At 36.4% G+C, this 13,561-nt stretch overlaps 1 pseudogene; it reads left to right on the top strand.

Moving 5' to 3' along the window:
* The window catches only part of LOC101698665 (hydroxymethylglutaryl-CoA synthase, cytoplasmic pseudogene), a 104,471-nt pseudogene extending 91,117 nt beyond the window's left edge, over positions 1–13,354 (top strand).
* The last annotated feature ends 207 nt before the right edge of the window (positions 13,355–13,561 follow it).

Genomic DNA, 13,561 nt, shown 5'->3' with positions numbered 1-13,561 from the left:
TTCCGATATGTTGTATTGTCATGACAATTAATTGAAGGAATTGTCTGATTTTTTCATTAATTTTCTCTGTGACCCATTGGTTATTCAAAAGTGTGTTGTTCAGTTTCCACGTGTTTATGAAATTTTTTGAGTTTCTTTTGCTATGGATCTCCAATTTCATCACACTATGGTCTGATAGCATACAGGGGATGACTTTAATTCCTTTGCACTTACTTGAACATGTTCTATCAGTGAGTATGTCGTCTATTTTGGAGAATGACCCTTGTGCAGCTGAGATGAATGTGTATTCTGATTTTGTGGGGTGGAACACTCTGTAAACATCTCTTAATTTCATTTGTTCAAGAGTTCAATTGAGTTCTAGTATTTCATGACTTATTTTTAGACTAGTTGATCTATCTATTTGTGACAGTGGGATATTGAGGTCCCCCACTAAAATTGTATTAGTGTATATATGACTTTTCATATCTGTTAATTTTTTTATATAGTTGGGCCCATTAGTGTTTGGTGCATAGATATTTATGATTATCATCTCTTCCTGTTGGATTGTTTCCTTTACAAGGATGTAGTGTCCTTCTTTGTATCTCATAATCAGTGTTTGTTTGAAATCTACATCATTTGCAAAGAGGATAGCTACTCCTGCTTTTTTTCATGTTCCCATTGCATGGAGTATTGTTTTCTACCCTTTAACTTTCAGTCTATGAGTTTCTTTTTGAATTAAGTGTGTTTCTTGTATGCAGCATATTGTTGGATTTTGCTTCTTGACCCATTCTGCCAGTATATTTCTTTTGATTGGTGAGTTGAGACCAATAACATTGATGGCTATAACTGAAACATATTGACTTATCATTGTCATGACTTTCTTTTTGTTGGGTTCTCTCCCTTTACATTTAATTTCTTGTTGCACCAGATGGGTTCATTCTGCTTTGCTTTCTGGGGTTGTGTCCCTCCTTGTCTGTTCCTAGGGTACTGTCTAAAATTTTCTGGAGTGCTGGTTTTTTATTCATGAATTTCCTAAGGTGCTCTTTGTCATGAAACCGTCTTTTGTCTCCATTAATTTTGAAAGATAGTTTTGCAGGGTACATAAATGTGGGTTGGATGTTATTTTCCTTTAGGGCTTGAAATATGTCTCTTCAGGCTCTTCTTGCCTTGAAGGTTTGTGTTGAGAAGTCTTCTGTAACATCGATGGGCTTTACTTTGTTCGTGATTTGTTCCTTTTTCTCTAACTGCTTGTAGAACTTTGTTCTACTGTTGAGTTTCTGGAATCTTAACAATTATATGCCTATGTGTAGATTTTTTTTTGATCAAAGCTATTTGGATTCCTATATGCCTCACTTATCTGTATGTCAAGTTCTTTTCCCCTGCTTGGAAAGTTTTCTGCTATTACTTCTGTGAATAGTTTTTTTGTGTTGTCTGCATTCTCTCCTGTTTCTTCTTTGTCTCCAATCAGTCTTATGTTATTCTTCTTTGCATCATATAGCAGCTGCTGCATTGATTTCTCATGTTCCCTTACAATTTTGAAGTAATTTTTCTTTTCCTAGTCATTAATTGCAATCTTATCTTCTATATCTGAAATTCTGTCCTCACATTGGCTCATTGTGCTGTGTAGACTTTCAGTGGAGTTTTTGTTCTCCTGGAAATCTGTTTGCTTCAGTTTTATGGATTCCATTTGTTTCCTGTTTGGGGGTTCCAACATGTTCCTCAGCTCCTCTATAGATTTATTAATCATGTGTTGCACTATGAGCACAATCTCTGCTGTTATCTGAGAAATTATTTCTGATTTCAATTTTTCCAGATTCTCTTTTGTTGCCAGTTCAGGGGGTCCAGGTGGTTGAGTATCATACTGTTCCATCTCATTTCCCTTTGGGTTTACTCTAGCTGATCTGGAAGTCTGGTTTTGAGACTTATTTATGTGTCTTCTCCCTTCAAGCAGGTGATGGGGGGTGTTGTTGGCACCCCTGCAGCTCACCTCCTCTGAGCTGGCAGCTTTGGGACAGAGGCTTAGAAGACCCTTCCTCTGGGCCAGGAGTGGTGGGATGGACAGAAGCCTCAAAGCCCCTTCTTCTGGGCTGGGAGCTGTGGGAAGGCAGCTCAGAAGCCCCTTCATCTAAGCTGGGAGTACTCTATTACAACCATTTCTAATGTGGTTAATGAAGGTGATGAAAACATTACTGTAACATAGACATCATCTTCCATGGTTTTTGGATTATATGGCCAGAATTTAAGTGATTTATAATTTAATAAATGTTTAAATAATTTGTTGGAGCCTATATATTAACATCTGAATATACATACCTGTATTAATAACTAATGCATTCTTTTAAAAACTTAGTTGCCTTAGTCCAGTATCTAAGTGCATCCTCCAAAATAGAAATATACTGCATTTGAGTTATTCTTAGGGAGTCCATGTAATCATCATTCAAACAGGTACTTTTGAGATACTTTAGTCATACTATTAATAAATAACTGGAATATATCAGACAGGAACTGGGACTATTCTTGGCAAGCTAAGTTAGACCAGAAGATTCTGAAGTTCACTACCATATTCCTTCTAAGGATATAGCTTGTTGTGGGTTTAATGATCTGGCTGAGCTGCAGGTGCCCTTGTGTTCAGCTTTGGCAGCATAGAAATTATGACATGGCCTTGGAAACACAGGACTAAAGGGCTGAATCTCAGGAGATGAACAGGACATTGTTATTATTCCTGGAGAGATGTCTGGTTATCAGCATTGCCCTGAGAAATGGAAACCAACCTAATCAATACATTTCCTCTCAGTATATATGTTCTGAGGATGCAGAGAACAAATTTCTCAAACTCTAGAACCCTAAATCTCCTTCCAGTATGCTACCAACAAAATGACCAATGAATCTCCTACCTGTGAGACAAGAAATGTTTTGGGACGGTACAATGATAATTTTTCAACCAAAATATCTGTACTATAAGATGGGGACTATATATTCATTAGTCAAGTAAAGTTGGCCTTAAATCTTGCCCAAACCCAGCAGTAAAGACCAGGTCCTTTTCTCTAGCTTCCATATTTCTTGGTGAAGAGTAACATGTCTCCAGTTTGAATTTAGAAGATGGGCTGGTGATGTGGCAACTTTGAGTATTGTTCTAATATCTGGATCTTTCACATAGCTCAGTCTTCATCAAGTGCAAACACTGCAAATTATTTCTTACCTACTAGTATTTGTTGCTATCCTACAGTACAATCTGTCCATACCTAAGGGCACAGAAACACCAAATCAACAGTGCTTTTAATACCCCTGCCTTACAGAATTTGAGACAGCTTCCAGGCATAATTATTGATTTTTTTCATTTATTGTACCACTGATTTACTCAGTAAACTGAAATTGAGTGTTTCCTTGTGATCTAGGCTCTGTTTACAAATCGGCATCCAGCAATGGCCAAAAAAGCAAGATCCTTGTCTATATGGATTATGCATTTTAGAGTAGAAAGTAGACAAAGATAAATACCTAACTACACTAATTCTAGATAGTTTTTTGAAATGCCAGATATCTGGTGATATATTACAAATTGTGTAAAGGGAGAATCATTTTAGAAAGGTTGGGGAAGATGTTCATAAGGACATAGTACTTGAGATCAGAGTTCAGACTAAAGACACAAAGGGCTGGCCATCAAAAGAGCTAAGATGAAGCATTGGAGCAGCAGAAAATCAATGTGGTGGTAATAGGTATGTTTGGTTCACAGAAAAAGTTTGTAGGAGAAAAATATTGAAGAAGGCAAATAGTATGCAATGAGATCCAAAAGGAGGCAAGGACTAGAGATGTGGTTTTGGAGATTATGTAAAGAAATGAGTGTCAGGATATTTGGAATTAATGTTGGATTAGTTTTTGAGAAGTGAATGCTGGAATCACCAGTAAATCATAAGATTCTGGCTTGAGCAATTGTATGGATAATATCATTTAATTAATTAAGGAGAATTGGGAAGGAGGGAAGGAGTAAATATGAGGAAGGAGTAAATAAACATGAGGGAAGGAGTAAAGGAAATAAAATTCTAAGTTTAGAAATGCTAACTTTGATATTCCTGGGGCACACTGAAAGAAAAAAGCATGTGAGAAGTTTATACATCAGAGGAAGTAAGAGGAGAAATCAGTGATCGGCTACTTAATCTACACTTACTCTTTACTGAAGTATCACATCATGTCACATCATGCAGAGGTATTTTTCCCAATATATTCTCTAGCACTTTTCTCAGTAAATTAGAGAAAATTACGTATTTAATCTCCTGTGGAACAGTGCTTTGCTAGGACTGTTTGCATGTATGTGTCAGAAACACAACTTGGGTTGTGTCCATGGTTACAGATAAAAAGCAGAAGCAAATTTGATAGCAGAGGCTTATGGACAGAATTGCAGGATGGTTATGAAGGAGAGAGAGCTTTTTTTTTGTTTTATCTGACTTTTTATCTATGGTCTTAGTCTCAGACATGGAATGATCGGTGATAGCTGAAGCTCCTCCAAATGTTTCATTTGTTTTCACAGTAGCTCTTTTCTATTCCTTTGCACTCTCTCTATACCTATGAATTTTATGAAAGAGGTAGGAAAGCCCAGATATTGATGGAGATTTATTTTCATGATTGATGTGTGATTGACAGTACAATGTCAATATCCCCTCACAAGGATATGAGGGAGTGAAGGAAATCCACATGGTGGCCATGGAGTTATCTGCCTAGGTCTTCTCTCAAGAGCACCATCTCTGAGGAGCAGAGCTGATGGACAGCCTCCCCTGATGACTTTTGAGCTTGTCATCTTTTCACATTGCAGCCTCACATCATCAGGACAACCACTAGCCAGGCTGAGTTTGGCAAATGTACCAGAGCCAGACCATTTCCACTAGGCATGGGACACTCACCGCCATCCCTACAAAGGCTGAGTCATTCCTTGGTCTCAGTTCCTGTGCTCAACCCTCCTTCAGTCTCTGTCCTTTCCTAATGCCTGGCTGGTTCTGGTTCAAAGCTTCACACCTTCTCTGCCCTCTGCAACCTTGTCCTTCAGAAACTATCTCACAATAAACATCTCTTTAAAATTGTATACAATATTTTAATGCATCTGCATTTTTAGTACATGATTGCAATATATAATGATTAAACTCCTCATGGGATGTTGATACATGTACACAACACATCTTAATTTTTTTTGTTTACTCCTCCCATCCAACTCTTGGTTTTTGTTTTAAAAAATGATTTACATTTCTATTTCTTATATCTATCTTTTATTTTGCTCTTTGTTTATATTTTAGGTTTCTAATATAAGAGAAATATGCAATATTTAAGCTTGTTCATCTGATTTATTTCACTTAGCATTATAGTTTCAAGTTGCAACCATTTACCTATGAATGACTTAAGACTGCCTTCATTATGGAAGAGTAGTACTCCTTTGAGAGACTGACACATTTGGGATGAGTTAATACAAGGACAAGCTGAATATACAGCACCTGATTTTTATTGTCTTTGGGTGGCTCCTACACAGACAAACACAAACCCAAAAGAGGTTAAGAGTATTTAGGACACAAATATCTTAAAAATGACTTATTTCATTATGCGGAAAAGTGTTCAAGTTTTTTTAGTGCTCATATAATCGTGAGACTTAAAATTGTAATACATCCTGCTCTTGGGTCTTCCCTTAAGTGTGTATTTGGAGCAGCAAGAATGTCATTTGTCCCTGGCAGTTTTCCTTCTAACTACACAGTAACCTTCCGATTCCCCAGCCCAGGATGTCCTTCAGCCATTACTTTCCTTTCCCAATTATTACAGCAGTAACTAGGATAGCTGATGCTGTAACACTGCTCCTTTTATATCATTTTGGAGTTTGACTCTATAAATATACATGTAAATAATTTGGCTAATGCTCCAAATCATGAAATCAAAGCAGAGTAAATCTTTACACTACAGCTATGTACAACACTATGTTTATAGAAATTTCAAAATGTGGTAAATTGAACCTCTTCAACTCAGCATGATATGAGACTCCAAAGTGTATCTATTTTAATTATTCTAGGTAAATGGACCTCTGTAATGTACTCTATGTAAACTGAACTTAATGTAATACCCTGAGAGATTTTATTGTAGACATACTAATAATATGCTCCTCCAGAAGATATAGAAGAATGCTAAATAGGTCTCTACAAAATTATGAGAGTTGTATGGTGAGAAATTAGAAAATGCTCTAAGATACATACACAGATGTTTTAAACATCTAATGTCAGTAACATGACAATTTTCTTCTACTTACTATTATGATTTATAAATTTAAATAATGCAGTTTTACATATTGTTATTATTGAAATAATAATACCAAAATATTCTGTAATATTTTACTGTACTAGTTAATATCATATAAAGTTTATATCATATAAAGTTATTATATAAAGTTTAAAGTTTACATGGGTTTGCCTATCAAATTGCTCATATTGTCCTAAATTCTATCTGGGATGTCTTTCTAATCCAAACTTTTAGTCACATTCTACTTTATTCAACATTTGCTTGGTTCTACTTTTGCTTTGATATGCTGGATATATCCTCCTGGAGAATAGGTAGTCATTTCACAACTTCCAAATGACCTTGACAAATGCTCTCTAACTCCCCAGTAATAATAATTCAATTAATTAATTTCCCCTCGTATTTTTATTTAGACTATCATTCACCTATAAGATTATGTAATTTTGCTTCATCTGTAATTTTTTCACATGAAATTTAGCTTACATTGACATGTTTTTTTTCCCGCAAAGTTTACTAATCATTAGTTAGGATGATACTGCACAATTAGCCATTTGTCCATTTTATCTATACTGATTTAATATTTATAATAGTTCCTTTTATTCCTGATTTCACTTTGTGTGGTTTCTTTTTGTACAGTTTCAGTTATTGGTGTCAACTCTAATCCAAGAATGCTAAATTTTTTTGACTCAAGATAGAACACATTCACATGGCTTTTACTATAGTATATTGTTATATTTTATCATTAGTTATTGTTGTTAAAATCTGTGCCTAATTTATAAATAATTTGTATATATTTATGTATATGAGAAAGTATAGAGTATATAGAGTTTTACCTCATCTGAAGTTTCAGGGTTCCTCGGAACTTATGCTCTATAGATAAAGGATGTAATATGTTCCATCCACTGTAGTTTTTTACTTAAGAATTTATCAGCAAAACTCTTATTATCAAGACAGAGAAAGGAGAACAAGAAAAGCAGAGAGAGTAGAGAAGAGAAAGGAAGACAATAACAAAGAAAGAGAAAGAAGGAAATGGAGAAGAAAAAGAAGAAAATTTTAAGGAGATATCAACACGTATCAAATTTGATGAGGGTCGAGGATTTAGTTCAGTGGTTCCACCACGTGCCTTGCAAGTGCAAGTTCCTGAGTCTGATCCCTGGTACAAAAAAAAAAAAAAAATTGATGAAAACTTGAGGACTAAGAAATCCAATAAGTTCACTGTTCTCTGGGCAGAATTAATATGAAAACAAACAAATCAAAGTATATCATAACCAAATTACTGGAAAATATAAAGTCAATATTGAAAGTAGTCAAACTTCTATCTGCCATAATTAAAAATACACTTTTTGTCTCTGATTTTAACAATGGAGTTATGTAATATGTGTACTCTTTTTGGTACTTACTTTGACTATTGATCTCTGAATTTCCTGCACCTGTGTTTTCACGTGTGTCAATTTTTGGAAAAGTCTTAGCCATCATTACATCAAATGTTTTCTCTAATGTTTACCATTTACTCTATTTGGAATTCCAAGTATATGTGTGCTATAGCATTTGAAGATTTTCCATAATTCTTGTGTGCTTTTGTTATTTTAATTTCCGTTTTTAAAATTTTCCTTGTATTTCAGTTTGGAAAGATATTATTGATCTGTCTCCAACTTTATTAATTTTTTTCTTTGTTATGCCCACTCTACTGGTTAAGCCATCAAGGAAATTGTTATTTCTGTACTGATTTTTATTTCTAGTATTTCCTCAATTACTTCTAAGAATTTCTCTCTGATTATCTGGTCTTGCATCTTATTAGCTTTTTCTATTAGAATGCTTAATTCATTAATTCTAGCAATTTTTAAATTCTGTAGCAGATAATTACATGTCTATGTGATACATGAGTCTGATTCTAATCTTTGCTTTTATCCCTTTATATTGTGCTTTGTCTTCCCTTTAGGATGCCTTGCAATATTTGAACTATCAACCAGCATGATGAGTTGAGATCAGGTTTTTATTATGAAATTTCATATTAATCTGATTGGGGTTTGGGAGTTTTATAGCTTTCCATAACATGTTTTTTCAGGCTTAAAATTCTTCCATTGTGCTTAATCTTGCTTCCTCTCTGGACTTTTGGTGTCTTTTGGTAATCCTTGAAAAAAGTCAATCCCTCAGAAGTCTTTAAACTATGATCCACTGTTACTGTAATAAAGCTCAGTTGGTATGGAGGTAAGCAACAGGGCAAGGGGAAGTGTCCTATTGTGTTTTGATTAGCTGAATCCTTTGGTGAGACTGTGTCTTTAGCTTCTGAACATTTCGAGTGTTTCTTCATGGGTAGGTTCTCTCATTGCTTAGGTGAAGTAGGATGTGCAGGGAGAGGAATTCATATTCTCATTACTGTGGGACATGGCTCCAGGAGCTGCTTTCCCTGCCTGGGATGTTGGTCTTTGTTATGAGGAAGCTCTGATCTTACTTCATATAGATCACTCTTGCCTTCCTCCTTCCTCAAAGGATTTGATAGAATAGCTGGCTACCAGGAAACCAGTAGCAGAGGCCTAAGTGAAAATTCTAAGGTTATGTCTAGATTTCCTGTGCTTGCAGTTCCTAGGCTTCCTGAGAAGAGCACTTCATTCCCACTTGCAAGTTCCCTCAGCTATCTAGGCTTACATATTTTAATTCCACAATCATGTCTTGAAGCACAATCCCCATGTTAAACTGTGATGGCCCTGTGGACCCAGTTAGGTCTCATTTACATATATTTGCATTGTGGTTTAGGACTGTCCTCTCTTGGGCTCTGGACATCATGCAGGTTCCAACTAATCCCATTATGAGTTCAAATGATCTCCCTCATGATGTAATGGTACAGACTTACACAAAGAAACCCCATTATTTACTATTACTCCCAACCACTCTCCAAATTCTAGGGAAACTAAAGAAAAGTCAATGTGGGACTTCACTGGAGTAGCCATGTCTGAGCCAGGCCCACTGTCCTGTCTTCAGGATGTATTTTCTTTCCTGACATTTGCCGTGGTTCATTCTCTCTGCTTAAAACTCTCAAGTGCAGTTGCTATCCTTACTTATAAAAGTTAACCTTCCCTGGAGTGTTCTTTGTTTGTCCTTCAATAAACATGTTTGATGAAAATCACTTTCTGACTCTGATTCCTGCCACTGGGCCTCTCCACAGACCTCCTCAGGGTGGATACAAGAGCTGAGACTGCCACACAATGCAGAGTAGCACACATCTCCTCCAGGCTGACCCTGGCTTTCTAGGAACATTTCCTCACTCAGGTCTTTTCCCCAAGCACCTTGTGAGCTCCCTGAAGTAAAGTCCACCTGCAAAAATGTGAGGCCACCCCAAGATACAGCTGCCAAGAGGGTCAGCTCTCTTGCCAGAACTCCCTCAGGCTTGAGCTCCTTATTGAAATTACAATTTTAACTCTTCCTACCTGTTTATTCCTCAGGGAGCTTTCTCTACAAGTAACCAGATCACAGATGTAAGTCTGGATTTGCCTGTCTCTTCAGATTTGAGGGTGGCAGTTTGCCTGGAAAACTCATTATAGTACTGCAACTGATGTTTTGAAAATTGGCCTGATTTTCTGGCAACTCATTAAATAAGTTATGCTTTCTTTTCATTGACTGTATGGACTTTTCTATATATGAAAGTGCATATTCTGAAAACAGTGAAAGTATTTCTTCTCCTTTGTATCTAGATCTTATTGATTCTAAATGTGGTACTAAGGAATGACAAGTTTAGATGAAAACAGATAACAGTGCTCAATTCAACCAGGGCTTTTGATTGTATATGAAAAACAAAAATAGAGACAAATGTTCTGAATTCCAGCCTGGAAAGTCTAGATCATCTTTCCTAAAAACATTTTGTTCTCATTCTCAGATTATACCTTGAACAACTGTCCTCACTTTAGCTGCTTACTGAAAGTAAATTTTTTCTACAGTATCCAATATCTTAAATTATTTCAAAAACATTTAATTCACAATGTTCTGCCTCTGATTAACAGCAACCAAGAATCTAAAATGGTACAATATAATTCAAAAAAAGAAAACAAATTTGACAAAAGATAGACTATAAGTCAATTATTAAACTAATAAGAATATGACTTTCAAACATTTGTCAGTAATTCTTTCAATAAATTAGATAACAGTATAATTTTATCAGATAACAAAATTATAAAAAAATTCAGATGAATATTTAAAAGCTATAAAAATAAGATAAGGAAAATAATCTCTCAATTGTTAGGGCATCAAATAATAAAGCATGAAAGAGAGGAATACTTAGCTAAAAGATTAGTGTTCAAACCAAAACAGGATTAAGAAAATAAAAGTAAAAAACCCACAAAGTTCTAGAATATATTCAAGACATAATAAATAGATCTAACACATCTGTAACTCAGAAGTATTTTTTATTCCCAAACTCTTCCTACTCCAACTTTATAGTAAAGTTGCCCATAATTTATTTCCTCTAGAACTATGGTTTTAAGTCAGTCAAATCAAAGATTTTCAAAATTGATGCAAGAAAGACAAAGAAACTTGAAATTATGTACACATATGGAAAACAAAACTGAAAAGAAAATATATTTACATGGGTGACTAGAGAAAATAAAACAACCTCAAAAACATTCCCTCTAATATGTATTTATAAAACTGGTAGTTGGCTTGTCAATAGAAACAATGGATACTAGTATTTTCCTAAATAATACACGAGATAAGGAAAAAATCAATAAAAACCAGAAATTCTTTATAACTGAATGAGAAAGAATATACAATAAAGAAAACTATGATGAATGCAGTTTAAGTGATGTGTAGAAAAAAAATGTGCAGGGTTAAAAACAAGTTTCTAGTCTCCCACCGGCTCCCGGAGGCCCCGGAGTCAGGTGGACCGGTGGCTATAATGCTGCCCTGGGAGGGAAGGCTCAGCACCCTGTCTTTTTGAAGCTTGCTCTTTTCCCTTGGTCACTTCCCAGTAATGTCTGGTTCCAGAAGGAGGAAGCAGTGACAGACCTGGAGACTGCATTTCCCTGCCCTTCCTGCAGCTCTTTCACCATCCCTGGGACACTTCCTTTGAATGCAGAAGCTTTTTGGCCAAAAGATGTGGGAATTGTTGCCCTTGAGATCTATTTTCCTTCTCAATATGTTGATCAAATGCAGTTGGAAAAATATGATGGTATTGATGCTGGAAAATATACCATTGGCTTGGGCCAGGCGAAGATGGGCTTCTGCTCAGATCCAGAGGACATCAACTCTCTTTGCCTGACTGTGGTTCAGAATCTGATGGAAAGACATAATCTTTCCTATGACTGCATTGGGTGGCTTGAGGTTGGAATAGAGACAATCATCAACAAATCAAAGTCTGTGAAGAGTAATTTGATGCAGCTGATCGAGGAATCTGGGAATACAGACATAGAAGGAACAGATAAGAGTAACGCATGCTATGGAGGCATGGCTACTGTCTTCAATGCTGTTAACTGAATTGAGTCTAGCTCTTGGAATGGACGGTATGCTCTGGTAGTTGCAGGAGATATTGCTATATATGCCACAGGAAATGCTAGACCTACTGGTGGAGCTCGAGCTGTGGCTCTGCTAATTGGGCCAAATGCTCCTTTAATTTTTGACCAAGGGCTTTGTGGAAAACATATGCAGCATGCCTATGACTTTTACAAGCCTGATATGCTCTCTGAATATCCTATAGTAGATGGAAAACTCTCTATACAGTGCTACCTCAGTGCGTTAGACCCCTGCAGAATGAGGGAAATGATAAAGATTTTACCTTGAATGATTTTTGGCTTCATTGTAAACTGGTTCAGAAATCTCTAGCTTGGATGATGCTGAATGACTTCCTTAATGACCAGAACAGAGATAAAAATACTATCTATAGTGGACTGGAAGCCTTTGGGGATGTTAAATTAGAAGATACTTACTTTGACAGAGACGTGGAAAAGGCATTTATGAAGGCCAGTTCTGAACTCTTTAATTGGAAAACAAAGGCTTCTTTGCTTGTATCAAATCAAAATGGAAATATGTATACATCTTCAGTATATGGTTCCCTTGCTTCTGTTTTGGCACAGTACTCACCTCAGCAATTGGCAAGAAAGAGGACTGGAGTATTCTCTTATGGTTCTGGTTGGGCTGCCACCCTGTATTCTCTTAGAGTCATGCAAAATGCCATACCAAGGTCTGCTCTTGATAAAATAACAGCTAGTTTATGTGATCTGAAATCACGGCTTGACTTGAGAACTTGTGTGGCACCTGATGTCTTTGCTGAAAGCATGAAGCTCAGAGAGGCCACTCATCACTTGGTCAACTATATTCCCCAGAATTCAGTAGATTCACTGTTTGAAGGGACATGGTACCTAGTTAGAGTGGATGAAAAGCACAGAAGAACTTATGCTCAACACCCCTATCCAAGTGATGACACTTTGGATGAGGGAGAAGGACTTGTTCATTCAAACACAGCAACTGAGCATATCCCAAGCCCTGCTAAGAAAGTGCCAAGACTTCCCGCAACAGGAACAGAACCCGAAACAGCTGTCATTAGTAATGTGGAACATTAAAATACTTTGTGAGGTGCAAGACTTCACAGTGGGGTAGGGATGGGGGTATTGGAAGTTTTGGAGGAATGGGATGCCTGGGGACAATTTTAAAGGATTACATGTTGCTTAAATTTTATGTGACTGACAAAGAACCTATGAAATTATTTCTGTTCTTGGAAAAGTCTTTGCTCAATTTGCTAACATGCTTCCTTTTGTGGTCTAGCCAGTGCTAAACTTTATACCTCTATGGACATTCATAAGCATGAAGTCTAGTTTTTAAATATGATGCAAATCATGTGCTTCTGTCAGAAGAAAGCAGAGGTACTAGTCTTCAATTTAAATTTCTTTTTTAAAGATATAAGAATTTTATACTTTGAACAAACAAGATTAATGAAAGTACATGTGGTTTTTGAAAAACTTTGCTCGGTTAGGAAATGGGGTCTTAAAATGTGTTATGAACAATCCTTGTTTGAAAATGGTAAGACAAACATACGGTTTTTCTAAGATTATACATCTGAAAAAGCAAAAATAGGACAGTAACAATGGGTCTGGACTGTGGAATACTGCTTAATGTCCTGGCTGGCAGTGACAAGTTACTGTACTGACCTCCAAACAGAGAGATGCTAGCATTGAGCAGGCTTCTGAATAGAAAACGTGATTCGTTTGAGAGCTGTGGATATAGGTGTAGGAATTGATTGCTCCTGATCAGTTCATAGTGGATTGCCATGCTTACAGCCGTGATGTTATTGGAGGTATGGAGAAGCTTGTTGTTGCTGTCCTTCTTTGCACCTTATTTTAAA

The sequence above is a fragment of the Heterocephalus glaber genome, unplaced genomic scaffold (genome assembly GCF_053883595.1).
Source record: "Heterocephalus glaber isolate CG9 unplaced genomic scaffold, H.glaber_assembly_v1.0 deba00000347, whole genome shotgun sequence".
NCBI classification, from domain to species: Eukaryota; Metazoa; Chordata; class Mammalia; order Rodentia; family Bathyergidae; genus Heterocephalus; species Heterocephalus glaber.
This window is presented reverse-complemented; position numbering and strand designations above follow the sequence as displayed.